A 17,915-nucleotide genomic window follows, 5' to 3' on the forward strand; every position below is an offset into this window, starting at 1 on the left:
AACAATAATGTAAAAAGATACAATTAAAAAACTAGCAGAGCAGATAAAATTGGAAAACAAATATTTGTAATTATAAGATGAAAAAGTAATAAAGAAATAAAGAATAATTGGAGCAAATAGAAAATAAATAAGAAGATGTAAGCTTAAACCTAACTATATGAGTAATTACATTAAATGTAAATAGACAATATGTACTGCATTCCAACTAAAAAACAGTGTGCGTTTGTGTGCTGGCCTGATGGCACATGCCTGTGGTCCTGGCTATTTGAGAGGCTGAGGTGGGAGGATTGTTTGAGCCCAGGAGTTTGATACCTGCCTGGGCAATGCAGTGAACCCCCTGGTCTCAAAAACAAACAAACAAACAAAAAAAGACTTTAGGTATACAGCAGAAAAAAAATAGAAGACTGAATTTGAAAAATTAAAAGTCCCAAACCAAACTATGTGCTATTTGTAATATACTTTAAATATTAATATACAGACTTTTTGAAAGTAAAAGAATGGAAAATAATATACCATGCAAAAACTGACAAAAGAAAGCTGGCATGACAACATAAAAATCAGGAAATTATGTGGAAGTACCTACTAAAGCTAAACATATATCTATCTTTTGATCTTGCAATTTCACTCATAGCTATATATTCAAGAAAAATGAGTGTCTATGTCCACCAAAAGACAAATACAAGAAAGTTCTTAGCAGATGTATTTATAATAACAAAGCTTGGGAAAACACTCAAATGTCCATTATCATGAGAATGAATAAACTGTGATATATTTATATAATAAAATATTTAAGGCAATAAAATAACGATTGATATCTGTAACAATATAGATGTATTTAATAAACATTATGTTGAGTAAATGAAGCTAGACACACACACACACACACACACACACACACGAAAATGGAAACACAACATACCAAAATCTATGGGATACAGCAATGACAGCACAAATGGGAAGTTTATAGCAATAACCACCTACATTTAAAAAAACAGAAAGGCTTCAAATAAACTGTAACAATGTTCCCCAAGAAAATGGAAAAGCAAAACAAACCAAATTAGTAGAATGAAATAAATAATAAAGATTAGAGCAGAAATAAATGAAATTTAATCTAAAAAATACTGAAGATCAATGAAATGAAAAGTTGATTTTTGGAAAAAAAAATATTTAGCTGAACTACCAAGAAAAGAGAGAAGACCCAAGTAAATGGACAGAACAACTGAGACCATAGGAACACAAAGAATCATTAAAGACTATTAGGAATAATTATATGCCAACAAATTGGAAAACCTAGAAGAAATAAACTCCCAGAGACATAAAATCTACCAAGATTGAAACATGAAGAAAATAAAACCTCAACAAACCAATAATGAGTGATGAGATCGAAGCCATAATAAAAAGTCTCCCATCAAATAAAGCCCAGGACCTGATGGATTCACTGCCGAATTCCACCAAATTCCAAGATAAACAAATACCAATTCTGCTCAGAACATTCCAAAAAAATGAAGGAGGAGAAATGCTGTCAAATTCTTTCTATGAGGCTAACATTACCCTGAAAATAAGACTAAACAAGGTTACAACAACAAAAAATAAAGACTACAGGCATCAATATCACTGATTAACATAGATGCAAAAATTATCAACAAAATACTAGCAAACTGCATTCAACAACATCATTCACCACAACTAAGTGTGATTCATACCAAGGATGCAAGACTGGCTCAACGTGCACCAATCAATAAACATGATGCATCACAATAACGGAACCAAGAACAAAAAACATAGGATCATTTCAACAGATGCTGAAAACTTATTAAATAAGATTCGACATATTAATGACAAAACCCTCAACAAACTTGAGTATAGAAGGAACACACCTCAAAATAATAAGGGCCATATATGACAAACCCACAGCTAACATCATACTAAACGAAGAACATTTGAAAGAGTTTTCTCTAAAATCTGAAATAAGACAGCATCATCACTTTTATTCAACATAATACTAAAAGTTTGGACCAGAGCAAACAGGCAAGAGAAAGATATAAAGCCCATCCAAATTGGAAAGGAAGAAGCCAAATTAGCCTTGTACGCAGACAACATGATCTTTATTTATTTTACTTTATTTTATTTTTTTGAGATGGAGTTTCATTCTTGTTGTCCAGGCTGGAGTGCAAAGGCACGGTCTTGGCACACCACAACCTCTGCCTCTGAAGTTCAAGTGATTCTCCCGCCTCAGCCTCCTGAGTAGCTGGGATTCCAGGCATGCACCACCATGCCTGGGTAATTTTGTATTTTTTTTTTTTTTTTAGTAGAGATGGGGTTTCTCCATGTTGGTCAGACTGGTCTCGAACTCCCAACCTCAGGTGGTCCACCCACCTTGGCCTCCCAAAGTGCTGGGATTACAGGTGTGAGCCACCATGCCCAGCCGCATGATCTTATATGTAGAAAAAATTAAAAACTCCACCAAAAAAAAAAAAAAAAAAAACCAGAATGGATAAATTTATTCAGCAACAGCACAGGATACAGAATTAACATACAAAAGTCAATAGCATTTATTTACATCAACAGTCAAAAATCTGAAAAGGAAATCAAGAATGTAATCCTATTTAAATAGCTACAAAGAATATAAAATAGAGAATCAACTTAACCAAAGATGTGATGTTCTAATTAAAAATATATATATATTTCATATTTATATATTTATATATATATATATCTGTTGAAAAAAATACAAGAGGACATACAAAAAGTGGAAAAATATCTTATAGTCACGGATGGGAAGAATTAATATTCTTAAAATTAAAATACTACCCAAAGCAATATGCAGATTCAATGAACTGTCTAATCAAAATACCAATTACATTCTTCACAGAAATGAAAAAAAAAAAGTCCTGAAATTTATATGGAACCATTAAAGACTCTAAGTAAACAAAGCAATCTTAAGAAAAAAAATAATAACTGAAGGCCTGACACTACCTGACTTCAAAGTATACTACAAAGCTATAGTAAACAAATCAGTCTAATATGTTTAAAAAGAGACACAGACCAAAGTAATAGAATAGTGGACCTAGATATAAATCAACATATTTATAGCCAACTCGTTTTTTACTAAGACACCAAGAACATATAATGAAGAAAGGGAAGTTGTTTCAATAAATGGTGCTGACAAAACCGAATTACCATTTGAAAAAGAGTTACACAGCACCTGTATCTCTCACCATATATAAAAATCAAATCAAAATGCACTTAAAAATTAAGTCTAAGACCTGAAACTATGAAACTAGTAGAAAAAGCTCTGAAGAAACACACGAGGATAGTGGTCTAGGCAAACATGTTTTCTGGGAGACCTTAAAAGCGCAAGCAACAGAAACAAAAATAGACAGATGGGATTATGTCAAACTAAAAAGCTTCTCAAATAAAACAATCAACAAGGTGAAGACATAACTTTTTAAACATGAGAAAATATTTGCAAACTATCCATCTGACAAGGGATTAATAACCATATATGTAAGGAACTCAATTCAATAGGAAAAACACAATCTCATTTAAAAACAGACAAATATCTGAATAGACATTTCTCAAAAGACATACAAATGGCCAACAAGCATATGAAAAAAATACTCAACATCACTAATCATTAGATAAATGCAAATCAAAATCATGTGAGATATCATCCCAAACCAGTTAGAATGAATTTCATCAAAAAGACACGAATAACATGCTGGTGAGAATGAGGAGAAGGGGGAACTCTTGTTCACTGTTAGTAGAAATGTAAATTAGTAGAGTCACTATAGAAAACAATATGGAGGTTCTTCAAAACACTAAAAATAGAACTGCCATATGACCCAGTAATTCTACCACTGGGTATATATCCAAAAGAAAAGATATCAATATGTCATAAAGATACCAGCACTCCCTTGTTTATTTCAGCACTATTCACAATAGCCAAAATATGGAATCACCCTAAGTGCCCATCATTGGATGAATGGATAAGGAAAATGTGGTATAGATACACAATGAAATATTATTCGGCCATAAAAAAAAAGAATAAAATCCCATCATTTGCCGCAACATGGATGGAAGAGGTTCATTATGTTAAGTGAAATGAGTCAAGCATAGACAAATATTGCATGTTCTCACTCATATGTGAGACCTAAAAAAGCATGTATCTCATGAAGATAGATAGATTGGTGGTTACCAGCTATGGTTTGAATGTGTCTCCTCTCCAAAATTTGTGCTGAAACATATCCATTGCAGTGTTATTAAGAGGTTGGGCCTTTGGGGGAAGTGATTAAGTCATAAATGGATTAGTGCCTTATAAAAAGCCTAGAGGGAACTAGCATAGCCACTTTCCTCTCTCTCTCTCTCTTTTTTTTTTTTTCTTTTCATTTTATCTGCCAATCAGGAAACAAAATCCATCTCCCCTCAAGGAGGCAGCAACATTGCACCATCTTGAAAGCAGAGACCAGGACTTCACCAGACACCAAACCTGCCAGTGCCTTGATGTTAGATTTCCAGTCCCTAAAGTCATGAGAATTAAATTTCTGTTCTTTATAAATTACTCAGTTTTAGGTATTTTATTATAGCAGCACAAACAGATTAAAATGCCAGCCCTGCATCCTTGAGATTCTATATCCCCACTAATCTCTGCCATCACCTCCCTAACCCATATACCACCAGGATGGAATATTGCATTTTATTTGTCCCTTAGTCAATGGAAAGAGGACAACCCTCTCTACTATGGTTGTCATTTCCACATAAGCCAAGGACTGATAGTAGAAGTTGTTCCAACTGCCAATGATGTTAATCTCATTCATATATTCAGTGAGCACTGGCTGGGTATATGGACATAGTAGACCAACTGTAAGCCAAATTTGGGCCAAAACTTCATTTATTACTTGGTCCTCGGAGCTTTGTACTTTAATATAGGTCAGTGCCACTCTTCTTGTCCTCAAATATCAATGTCAACTCAAATCCTATATCTAATAATCCTCAAAATGTCTGGATATTCATTCTTCTCCTATGTATACTCACCCAAGTAAGTAGCCACGGGTCTTTTGAGGCAAATATATATTTGTTATGGTTTTGTAGGCTTCCTCCTGCAGACACTCCACCTCTTTAGTCAATGATTTCTGGGTCTGAAAACTGCCTCAGGTATTTGGGTAACAAAATCATGGCTTTTTACTAGGAAAACCTCCCTGAGCTCATCTATTCTTGCTTTCTCTTGCACAATTTAACAATATTTAACAAGAATATATAACACTACCCTTATTAGCTGCCTACCCTATTTTATCTGTAGGAAACCATGTTCCACTAACTATCCCCACAATTCTCTTTGGGTTAAGTCTCACTATTCCTACCTTTCTAATCACTGCATTAGCTGTGGAGTCCTAGCTTCTGGCAGATAAACACCATAACCTGGCTTCTACTTCTTTGGGGTCTCATCATACCCTTTGCTATTAACAAGCGAAGAGGCTCTGAAACAACCTCTCTTGCAGTCAGCCCTGACCTACAGGAAAGAGCCACCACTAATCTCATTAATGATGCTGGCAACTGTCTTACCAGCACATTCCTGGTGGCCTTGGTAAATAGTGTGACTTCCAGACTGTCCAGTGGACACCTCTTGTGAGTACTCTGGTTTCACATAACAGTATTCTAGCATGCTCACTTTCATGAACCTTTTAAACCCTTCTAGCCATCATCTGCCACAGCAATTCATGCATGACACCTCTGTTCTGTGTAGGCCATCATGTTCTTCAGTCTTCTAGAAGCCACTCTAGGGAAGAGTTTGCACCGTAACCTGGCCTACTTCTCATGGGATTAAAATCCTAAATCCCATGAGCATGCTCCAAGCCAATAAGCTATTCCTTATGAAGTGTTATGTTCTGGCTCTCCCAATCAAGCAATCTCCAAGTCTAGTCTCAGGGCTATTCTGCTAGCTCCTGTTGATACACTCTAGTTAATTCTCTAAAATTCTTTGGAGGCAAGGAGAAGATTATCTCTTTGTAATCTTCCCAGATTTACATGCCTGGCTCATTTATGCTGTTAATTAACTCTAGGAATGAGAAGAGAAGAGATAGATACTGAAAGATTTTCCTTTTGTCTTGCAAGGGAAGGCCTGTGCAGTGTCTTTCTAAATGGGAAGAGTACTAGCTCTTTATAGGGGAGAAGTGGGCATGTGGTAAGCTCTGAGGATTCAAAGAACTTTATGGAACCAGTATCTTTAAGGACCTTCATCCAGTGGTCCCTATTCTATCTGTCCTGTTCCCTGGTTTTCCCATCCAAAGTCCTGACCTTGTCATAACAAACACCTCAGTTGAGCATTCAATCATTTTTGCAGCTCTGATTTTAAATCCCGAGTTGGTCTTCAGTTATTTGCACTTCTCTCCTGCAAGAGATAAACACCTCTTTGTAAGCTTCTGAAGAAGCTCAATAACCTTTGTGTTAAGTTTTTAATTGTTTGTTAACTGACCTAAGCTTTTCAATATACCTCTGTCGGGCATTGATGCAATTTACTACCAACCAACCAGTTCCATCCTCTCACTCTCCCCTTGTCCCTTTCAAAGATTTGAATCATTACATCAGCATCAGATCCCCCTCCAAGGGAATTTTGTTCAAAAATATTTTCCTTGTGAAAGTTTAAGAAATTACATTGCCATTGTGTGCCATAGATAATTTCTGTCCTACATAGCACCTAGATGGGGGTACTCATTGTTCATCAGGCAGGGAGAACCATTTATTTTTCTGGCTGCTTTCTCAAAACAGTCTTGGTACCAACTGCATCAGGCAGGTTCTCCAGGATGCAGACAGAGTTAGGAGTACAACAGGTTTGCAATGGCTGTAATCTCCAGTGCAGGATTGGAAAAAAAAAAAAAAAAAAGTAAGAGCGAAAACCCTTACCATGTTCCTGATTTTAGGGGCATACCATACAGTATTTCACCAATAAGTATGCTAGTTACAAGCTTTTCTTAAATGTCTTTATCAATTTAATAATGCTTGATAGTTTTCTGATAATTTTTATAATGAACAGATATTTATTCTTTAAAAACGCTTGTTCTGCATGGATTGTAAGGATCGTATGATTTTTGTACTTTATTCTGTGATTTTTGAATATTAAGCCAACCTTGCATTTCTATGATAAACCTCAGCTGGTCACTTGGCTTTACTTTAAGTATTTCTGGATTCTATTTGAAAAATTTTGTAAACTTATGTTTATGAGAAATATTGGTCTGTAGGATTTTTTTGCAATATATTTGGTTTTGTTATCCATAATGCTGACTTCATAAAAATGTTTAGAAAAATGTGTTCCCCTTTTTATTTTGTGAAGCATTTGTTTGATATTACACTTAAATATTTGGTATAATTCACCTTCTGGAAATTCAGAATGTTGCATAGATTTAGTATTATTTAACTCACATTTCTTCTTAAGTTTTGTTGTTGGTGTTTCAAGAAATTTAGCCACTTAATATAATTTGTTGGAAGTGTTTTCATACTGTTGTTAATATTCCTATTTAATGTTCATCTTAATTCTAAAACTCAAAGAAGTTCTTATTTCCTCTTAATGACTACAGAACATATAGTAATAACCTACAAATTGGTTCTCTCTCCTTTTTGAATTGTTTAATTCGTGGCTTATCAAATTTTGTTGATTTTTTAAAGAATTCACTTTGGCTTTATTAAAATTCTCCATTATTTGCCTATTTTCTAGTTCACTGAATTTTTTATTTCAAATTTTATTTTAGACCTGGGCATACATGTGCAGGTTTGTTACATGAAAATACTGCATAATGCTGAGGTTTGGGGTAAAGATCCCATCACCCAAGTAGTGAGAATAACATTTGATAGGTAGTTTTTCAACCCACAACCAACCTCCTCCACCTTGGCAGTGTCAAATTGTTTTTGTCCATGTGTGTGCATATTTATTTCTATATGTGCCCCACCTAAAAGTGAGAATGTGAGGTATTTAGTTTCCTGTTCCTGCATTAATTCACATAGGATTATGGTCTCCAACTTCATCCATGTTGCTACAAAGGACATAATTTGGTTCTTTTTTATGGGCATGTAGTATTCCATGACATGTATGTACCATATATTCATTATACAATCTACCATTGATGGCACCTGTGTTGATTCCATGACTTTGCTATTGTGAATAAAGCAGTAATAAATGTATGAGTGCATGTCTTTTTGGTAGAATTATTTATTTTCCTTTGAGTATATATCCAGTAATGGGACCGCTAAGTCAAATGGTAGCTCTATTTTATGTTGAGAAATCTCCAGACTGCTTTCCACAGAGGCTGTTGGCAAAATCCCCAAAAGCAATTTCAACAAACACAGAAATAGACAAATGGGTCCTAATTAAAGTAAAGAGCTTCTGCACAGCAAAAGAAACTACAACAGGAGGTAAAGCAAGATGGTGAAATAGAAAGCTCCACCAATCAGTTCCCCTGCAAGGACACTAAGCTGAAAACTATCTATAAAATAAAATAAAATAAAACTTTTGTAAGAACTAAAAATCAGGTGAGCACTCACAGTACCTGTTTTTAACTTCATATCACTGAAAGAGACAATGAGGAAATAGAAAAAACAGTCCTAAACCACTGATGCCATCCCTCCCCCACTTTCAGCAGTGGCAACATGGTTTGGAGAGCATCTCCAGGTGCTGTGGGAGGAAGAATATAGCACTTGTGAGGAAGTGAATTCAGTGCTGTTCTGTTAGAGCAGAAAGGAAAACCAGACCAAACTCAGCTGATGCCCACAAACAGAGGGAGCATTTCAACCAGCCCTTAGCCAGAGAGGAATCACCAATCCTGGGGGTCTGAACTTGAGTACCCACAAACCTCACCATCTAGAGCCAAAGTGCTGTTGGTCTCTAAGTAAACTTGAAAGGCTGACTACACCATAAGAACTGCAACTTGTAGGCAAGTCCTAGAGCTAAACTCCTAGGTGAGTCCTAGGGTGAAGACAGTGGATTGTGGGTGCATACCACATACTGAGACACCAACTGGGGCATAGTATTACCTCTCCTCTAACCCCAGGCAGCGCAGCCCATGGCTTCAAAAGAAACCCCTTCCTCCTGCTTGAGGAGAGGAGAGGGAAAGATGGGAGGACATTGTCTTGCACTTTGAATACCAGCTCAGCCACAGCAGGATAGTGCACTGGTCAGAGTCAAGAGGGACCCATTCCAGGCCCTAGCTCCCAGACAAAATTTCTAGACAACCCTGGGCCAGAAGGGAACCCACTGACTTGAAGGAAAGGACCCAGTTCTGCTAGCATTCATCACCTGCTAACTGAAGAGCCCCTGGGCCCTGAATAACCAGCAGCAATACCCAGATACTACATCAAGGGCCTTGGTGAGCCTCTAAGGCTTGCTAGCTTCAGATGAGACTCAGCATGTTACCAGCTGTGATGACTATGGGGCAAAGCTCCTTCTGCTTTAATAAAGCAGAGGGAAAAGGAAAGGGGATTTTGTCTTGCACTTTAGTTAGGTATCAAGACCACTACAGGGGGTTAGAGCACCAAACAGGCTCTTGGGGTCCCCAGTTCCAGGACTTGACTCCTAGACAGCATTTCTGGACCTGCCCTGGGCCTGAGGGGAGCCCACTGCCTTGAATGGTGAGTCCCAGGCCAGTCAACATTTACCACAAGCTGACTTAAGACACCTTGGCCCTTAAGGGAATATCGGTGGCAGTCTAGCAGTACTCCTCATGGCCAGGGGTAGTGGTGGTGGCTACTGGGCGAGGCTCCTGTTCCTTTGGAAAGTAGAAGGAAGAGTGAGAAGGACTGCATCTTGTGGTCTGAGTGTCAGCTCAACTGCAATACAGTAGAATACCAGATAGACTTCTAAGGTTTTTGACACTAGCTCTGACTCCTGAAGGTACTTCTGGACCCACCCAGGGCCCAGGGGAACTCGCTGCTTTGAAGGAAAGGACACAGGCCTGGCTGGCTTTTCCAACTGCTGTTGTAGAGCCCCAGGGCCTTGAGTGAACAAAACCATTAGCCAGGGAGTGGTTACAGCGGGCCTTTTGCAAGACCCAGCACTGTACTGGTTTCAGGTCTGACCCAGCGCAGTAATAGTGGTGGTGGCTACAGAGGTGCTTGTGTCACTCCATCTCAAGTTTTACGTGGCCCAGAACACAGACAGAGACTCTGTATGTTTGGGAGAAAGCAAGGGAAAAGAACAAGTCTCTGTCCTCCATAGAATTCTCCCATATCTTGCCCAAGACAATCAAGGCAGTACCCTCTATGAGTCTGCAAGAACCATAGTGTTATTGGGCCTGGGGTGCCCCCTAAAGCAGATACAGCTTAGATCACATCCCCAAGTTTTTTCAAATAACTAGAAAGCCTTTCCAAGAAGGATGACTACAAATAATCCCAGACAGTGATGACTGCATTGAGAAAACTCAAATTCAAGATAACACAGAGAATGAATTCAGAATTCTATCAAATAAGTTTAACAACAAAATTGAAATAATGGAAAATAACCAAGTAGAAATTCTGGAGTTGAAAAATGCAATTAGTATATTGAAGAATGGGGCCCAGTCCTTTAACAGAAGAATGGATCAAGCAGCAGAAAGAATTAGTGAGCTTGAAGACAGGTTATTTGAAAATACATACTCAGAGGAGACAAAAGAAAAAGAATAAAAAACAATGAAGCATGCCTACAGAATCTAGAAAATAGCCTCAAAAGAGCAAATCTGAGAGTTATTGACCTTCAAGAGGAGGTTGAGAGAGATGTAGAAAGTTTATTCAAAGGGATAATAATAGAGAAAGAAGGATGACTGCAAATAATCCCAGTGAAGACGACAATATCTAACTCTTTAATGCCCACTTAAGAACATCTACTAGCATCAACACCATCTAGGAAAATATAATGTCATCAAACGAATTAAATAAGGCACCAGGGACTAATGCCAGAGAAACAGAGATACGTGACCTTTCAGAGAGTGAATTCAAAATAGCTGCACTGAGAAAACTCAAAGAAATTCAAGATACACAGAGAAGGAATTCAAAATTCTATCAAATAAATTTAACAAGAAATTGAAATAATGAAAAACAACCAAGCAGAAATTCTGGAGCTGAAAAATGCAATTGATATACTGAAGAATGGATCAAGGTCCTTTCATAGTAGAATGGATCAAGCAGTAGAAAGAATTAGTGAGCTTGAAGACGGGTTATTTGAAAATACACAGAGGAAACACAAGAAAAAGAATATAAAACAATGAAGCATGCCTACAGAATCTAGAAAATAGCTTCAAAAGAGCAAATTTGAGAGTTATTGGCCTTAAAGAGGAGGTAGAGACAGAGATAGAGGTAGAAGGTTTATTCAAAGGGATAATAACAGAGACCTTCTCAAACCTAGAGAAAGATATCAATATCCAAATATGAGAAGGTTATAGAATACCAAGCATATTTAACCCAAAGAATACTACCTCAAGGCATTAAATCATCAAATTCCCCAAAGTCAAGGATAAAGAAAGGATCCTAAGAGCAGCGAGAGAAAAGAAACAAATAACATAATGGAGCTTCAATACATCTGGCTGCAGACTTTTCAGTGGAAATCGTACAGGTCAGGAGAGAGTGGCATTACATATTAAAGTGCTGAACAGAAAAAGCTTTTACCCTGGAATAGTATATCTGGTGCAACTATCTTTCAAGCATGAAGGAGAAATAAAGACTCCAGAAAAACAAAAGGTGAGGAATGTAATCAATACAAGACCCATCCTATAAGAAATGTTAAAGGAAATACTTCAACTAAAAAGAAAAGGACATTAATGAGCAAGAAATAGTCACCTAAAGGTACAAACTAACTGGTAACAGTTAATACACAGAAAAACACAGAATAGTATAACACTGTAACTGTTCTATGTCAACTACTCTTATCTAAGTGGAAAGATTAAACAACCAACCAATTAAAAATAAGAACTACTGGCCGGGCGCGATGGCTCACGCCTGTAATCCCAGCACTTTGGGAGGCTGAGGCGGGCAGATCACGAGGTCAGGAGATGGAGACCATCCTGGCTAACATGGTGAAACCCCATCTCTACTAAAAATACAAAAAAACTAGCCGGGCGCGGTGGCGGGCGCCTGTAGTCCCAGCTACTCAGGAGACTGAGGCAGGAAAATGGCGTGAACCCGGGAGATGGAGCTTGCAGTGAGCTGAGATCGCGCCACTGCGCTCCAGCCTGGGCGACAGAGTGAGACTCCGTCTCAAAAAATATTAAGAAGAAGAACTACAACAACTTTTCAAGACAAGTCAGCACAATAGTATATGAATAAAAACAACAAAAAGTGAAAAAGCAGGGGCATGAAGTTAAGGTGAATTTTTTATTAGTTTTTCTTGTTGTTTATTTGGTGATACAAATAATGTTAAGTTGTTATCAGATGAAAATAATGGGTTATAAGAGTATTTGCAAGCCTTGTGGTAATTTCAAATGAAAAAACATACAATACACAAAAAATAAAAATTAAGAAATGAAATCATATCACCAGAGAAAATTATCTTCAATAGAAAAAAAAACAAATATAAGAAAGGAAAAAGGGAAGACCACAAAACAACCAGAAAACAAATTTAAAAATGGCAGGAGTAAGTCTTTATTTATCAATAATAACATTGAATGTGAATGGACTAAACTCTTCAATCAAAAGACATAGAGTGGCTGAATAAACTAAAACACACACACAAAGGCCCATTGATCTGTCACCTGCAAGAAATACACTTCACCTATAAAGACACACATAGGGTGAAAATAAAGGGATGGAAAAAGATATTCCATGCAATGGAAACCAAAAAAGAGCAGGATTCACTATACTTATATCAGAGAAAATAAAGTTCAAGACAAAAACTCTAAGAAGAGACAAAGAAGGTCATTATAGTCAATTCAGCAAGACGATATACCAATTTTAAATATACATGCATCCAACACAGGAGCACTCAAATATATAAAGGGAATATTATTAGAACACAAGAGAGAGATGGGCTCCAATACAATAAGAACTGGAGACTTCGGCCCTTCACTTTCAGCATTGGATACCTCGTCCAGACAGAAAATTAACAATGAAACATCAGACTTAATCTGTACTACAGACCAAATGGATGTGATAGATATTTACAGAATATTTCATCCAAGAGTTGCAGGATGCATATTCTTTTTTATTCTCAGCACAAATCTTATACAGCCATAAAAGAGAATGAAATTTTGTCATTTGCAGAAACATTGGTAAGATTGGTAAACATTATGCTAAATGAAACAGGATTGTTACCAGTGGCTTGGAAGATTTTGGGGTCTAAAGAGCTGGATTACATAGAAAAAGCAAGTTCTAGTGTTCAACAGCACAGTAATTAGAGTTAACAATATTGTACTGCGTATTTCAAAATAGCTAGAAAGGAAGATTTGAAATGTTTCCAACACAAAAAAATGGTAAATGTTTGAGATGATACATATCCTAAATACCCTGATTTGACCATTACACATTGTATACATGCATCAAAGATCACAGTTACCCCATAAATATGTACAATTATTATCAATAGAAAATGACTTGCTGGAAAAAATTATTCTCAAAGATAGATCATATAATCATACATTAGGTCACAAAGCAAGTCTTTTTTTGTTTTTTGAGATGGAATCTCACTCTGTCACCCAGGCTGGAGTGCAGTGACACGATCTTGGCTCACTACAAGCTCCACCTCCCAGGTTCACGCCATTCTCCTGCCTCAGTCTCCAGAGTAGCTGGGACTACAGATGCCCGCCACCACGCCTGGCTTTTTTTTTTTTTCTTTCTTTTTTTTTTTTTTTAGTAGAGATGGGGTTTCACCATGCTAGCCAGGGTGGTCTCAATCTCCTGACCTTGTGATCCGCCCACCTTGGCCTCCCAAAGTGCTAGGATTACAGGCATGAGCCACCGCACCCGACCAAAGTAAGTCTTAAAACATTAAAAAAAATTAATATATCAAGCATCTTCTCTGACCACAGTGGAATAAAACTAGAAATTAATAAGAGGAATTTAGAAAATGATACAAATACGTGGAAATTAAACAATATTCTCCAGAATAACCAGTGGGTTAATGAATAAATTAATCAGGAAATTTAAAAATTTCTCAAAAGAACTGATAATGGAAATACGACATACCAAAACCCATGGGATACAGCAAAATCAGTAAACAGAGGGAAGGTGACAGCTATAAGTGTCTACATCAAAAAAGAGAAAAAAAACTTCGAATAAACAATCTAATGTCTCATCTCAAAGAACTAGAAAAGCAAGGGCAAACTGAACCTAAATCTAATAGAAGAAAAGAAATACTAAAGATCTGAGCAGAAATAAATAAAAATAAAATGAAAAATATACAAAATATCAATGAGATACAAAATTGGTTTTTTAAAAAGTTAAACAAAATTGACAAACCTTTAGCCAGACTAAGAAAAAAGAGAGAAGATGCAAATAAATAAAATTAGAAATGAAAAAAGTGACATTACAACTCAAACTGCAGAAATTTGAAGTATCGTTAGTGGCTACTATGAGCAACTATATGGCAATAAATTGGAAAATCTAGAAGAAACTGACAAATTTCTAAATACATACAGCCTACCAAGATGGAACCAGGAAAAAAATCCAAAACCTGAACAGACCAATAACAAGTAACATGATCAAAACCATAATAAAATGTCTTCCAGTAAAGAAAAGCCTGGGACCTGACGGCTTCACTGCTGAATTCTACCAAACACTTAAAGAAGAACTGATACCAATCCTACTCAAACTATTCTGAAAAATAGAGAAGAGAATCCTTCCAAACTCATCCTACAAGGGTAATATTACCCTGATACCAAAACCAGACAAAGACACGTCAAGAAAAGAAAACTACCTGCCAATATATCTTGAGTATTGATGTAAATATCCTCAGCGAAACACTAGCAAACTAAATTTAACAATACATTAGAAAGATCATTCATCATGATCAAGTGGGATTTATCCCTGGGATTAAAGCATGGTTCAACATATGCAAATCAATCAGTGTGATACATCATATCAAAGAATTAAGGATAAGAACCATGTGATCATTTTAACTGATGCTGAAAAAGCATTTAATATAATTCAATATCCCTTTATGATAAAAAAATCTTCAAAAACTGGGGAGAGAAGGAACATACCTCAATATTACAAAAAGCATACATGTAAGACCCACAGTTAGTATCATACTGAATGAGGAAAAACTGAAAGTCTGTCCTTTAATATCAGCAACACAACAAGGATGCCCACTGCCACCACTATTACTCAAGATTGTACGGAAAGTCCTAGTTAGAGGGGTCAGACAAGAGAAACACATAAAAGGGCATCCAAATTTTAAAAGAAAAAGTCAAACTGTCCTTGCTTCCTAACGACATCATCTTATATTTGGAAAAACCTAAAGATCCCACAAGAAAACTATTAGAAATGATAAATTCAGTAAAGTTGCAGGATACAAAAGCAACATACAAAAATCAACAGCATTTCTATATGACAACAGTGAACAATGTGAAACAGAAATTTAAAAAGTAATCCCATTTACAATAGCCAAAGATAAAATTAAATACCTAGGAATTAACCAAAGAAGTGAAAGATCACTATAATAAAAACTATAAAACTCTGAGGAAGGAAAGTGAAGCAGACAGCAAAAAATGAAAAGATATGCCATGTTCATGGATTGGAAGAATCAATATTGTTAAAATGCCCTACTACCCAAAGCAATCTGTAGATTCAATGCAATCCATATCAAAGTACCAATGATACTCTTCACAGAAATAGAAAAAACAATCTTAAAATGTATGTGGAACCACAAAGACTCAGAATAGCTAAAGCTGTCCTAAGCAAAAAGAAAAAAACTGGAGTAATGACATTATCTGACTTCAACTTCTGCTACTAAGCTATAGTAACCAAACAGCATGGTACTGGCATAAAACAGACACATAAACAAATTGAACAGAATAGAGAATCCAGAAATAAGTCCATACACCTAAAGTGAAGTCATTTTTGACAAGGGTGCTAAGAACATACATTGGGGAAAGATGGTCTCCTCCAATAAATGGTGCTGGGAAAATTTGATATCCATGTGCAAAAGAATGAAATTAGACCCCAATCTCTCACCATATGCAAAAATCAAATCAAAATAAAGATTTAAATCTAACACCTTGAAAGATGCAACTACTGCAAGAAAACATTGAGGGAAACCTCCAGGACATAGATCTGGGCAAAGATTTATTGAGCAATACCCAACAAGCACAGCAGTCAAAGCAAAGATGGACAAATGGAATCACATTAAGTTAAAAAGTTTCTGCACAGAAAAGGATGCAATTAACAAAGTAAAGAGACAACTCACATAATGGGAGAAAATATTTTCAAACTACCCCTCTGACAAAAGATTAATAACCAGAACATATAAGAAGCTCAAACTCCATAGGAAAAATATTTAATAATCCAATCAAAAACTGAGATTTGAATAGACATTTCTCCAAAGAAGACATACAAATGGTAAAGAGCCATGTGAAAAAGTGCTCAACATCATTGATCATCAGAGAAATGCAAATGAAAACAACAATGAGATAGCATCTCACCCCAGTTAAAATGACATATCCAAAAGATAGGCAATAATAATGCTGGTAGGGATGAGGAAAAAAGGGAATCCATGTACATTGTTGATGAAAATATATTATGATAAATTTTGGAAAACAGTTTGGAGGCTCCTCAAAAAAACTAAAAATAGAGCTATCATATGATCTAGCAATCCCACTGCTGTGTATATACCCAAAAGAAATGAAATCAGTATATCAAAGAGATATCTGCACTCCCATGGTTGTTGCAGCACTGTTTGCAGTAGTTACGACTTGGAAGCAACCTAAGTGTCCATCAAGAGATGAAAGGATAAAGAAAATGTGGTACATATACGTAATGGCATACTATTCAGCCATAAAAAAGAATGAGATCCAGTCATTTTTAATAACATGGATGTAACCAGAGATCATTATGTTAAGTAAAATAAGCCAAGCATAGAAAGACAAACATCACATGCTCTCATTTATTTTTGGAATCTAAAAATCAAAACAATTGAACTCATGGAAACAGAGAGTATATAAAGTTTACTAGAGGCTGGGAAGGGTAGTCAGAGATTCAGGGGGAAGGGTAGATGGTTAATGTGTACTAAAAAAAATGAATTTTTACAGCACAATAGGGTGACTATAGTCAATAACTTAATTGTATATTTTAAAATAAATTATGTAATTGGATTGTTTGTAACTCAAAGGATAAATGCTTGAGAGGATGGTTACCCCATTCTCCATGATGCGCTTATTTCACATTGTATCAAAATATCTCATGTTCCCCATAAATATATGCTGTATGTCTTTTGTGTTCCCACCAAACATTTTTAAATAATTTTTAAAAATTAAAAATAAACTATCAACAGAGTAAACAGACAACCTACAGAATGGAAGAAGATATTGCAAAACTATGCGTTTGACAATACGCAGAATCTAACAGGAACATAAACAAATCAACAAGCAAAAAATAACGCCATTATAAAATGGGCAAATGATATGAACATTTTTCAAAATAAGACATACAAATTGCCTACAAACATAAAAATGCTCAACATAACTCATCATTAGAGAAATGCAAATCGAAAAATCAAAACCACAATAAGATACCTCCTCACACCAGTCAGAATGACTATTATTAAAAAGTCAAAAAATAACAGATGCTGGTGAGGCTGTAGAGAAAAGGGAACACTAACATACTATGGGTGGGCATGTAAATCAGTCCAGTTTATTGAGCTTTACTACAGTTTTCACAATTCAGGTTTTCTTACTATATTGAATTGCTGTTTCTCATTCTGCCTTCACAGTGTGGATTTTCAGGTCACTGATTTGATACATTTCCTTGTT

Source organism: Rhinopithecus roxellana, chromosome 6 (genome assembly GCF_007565055.1).
Source record: "Rhinopithecus roxellana isolate Shanxi Qingling chromosome 6, ASM756505v1, whole genome shotgun sequence".
Taxonomy (NCBI): Eukaryota; Metazoa; Chordata; class Mammalia; order Primates; family Cercopithecidae; genus Rhinopithecus; species Rhinopithecus roxellana.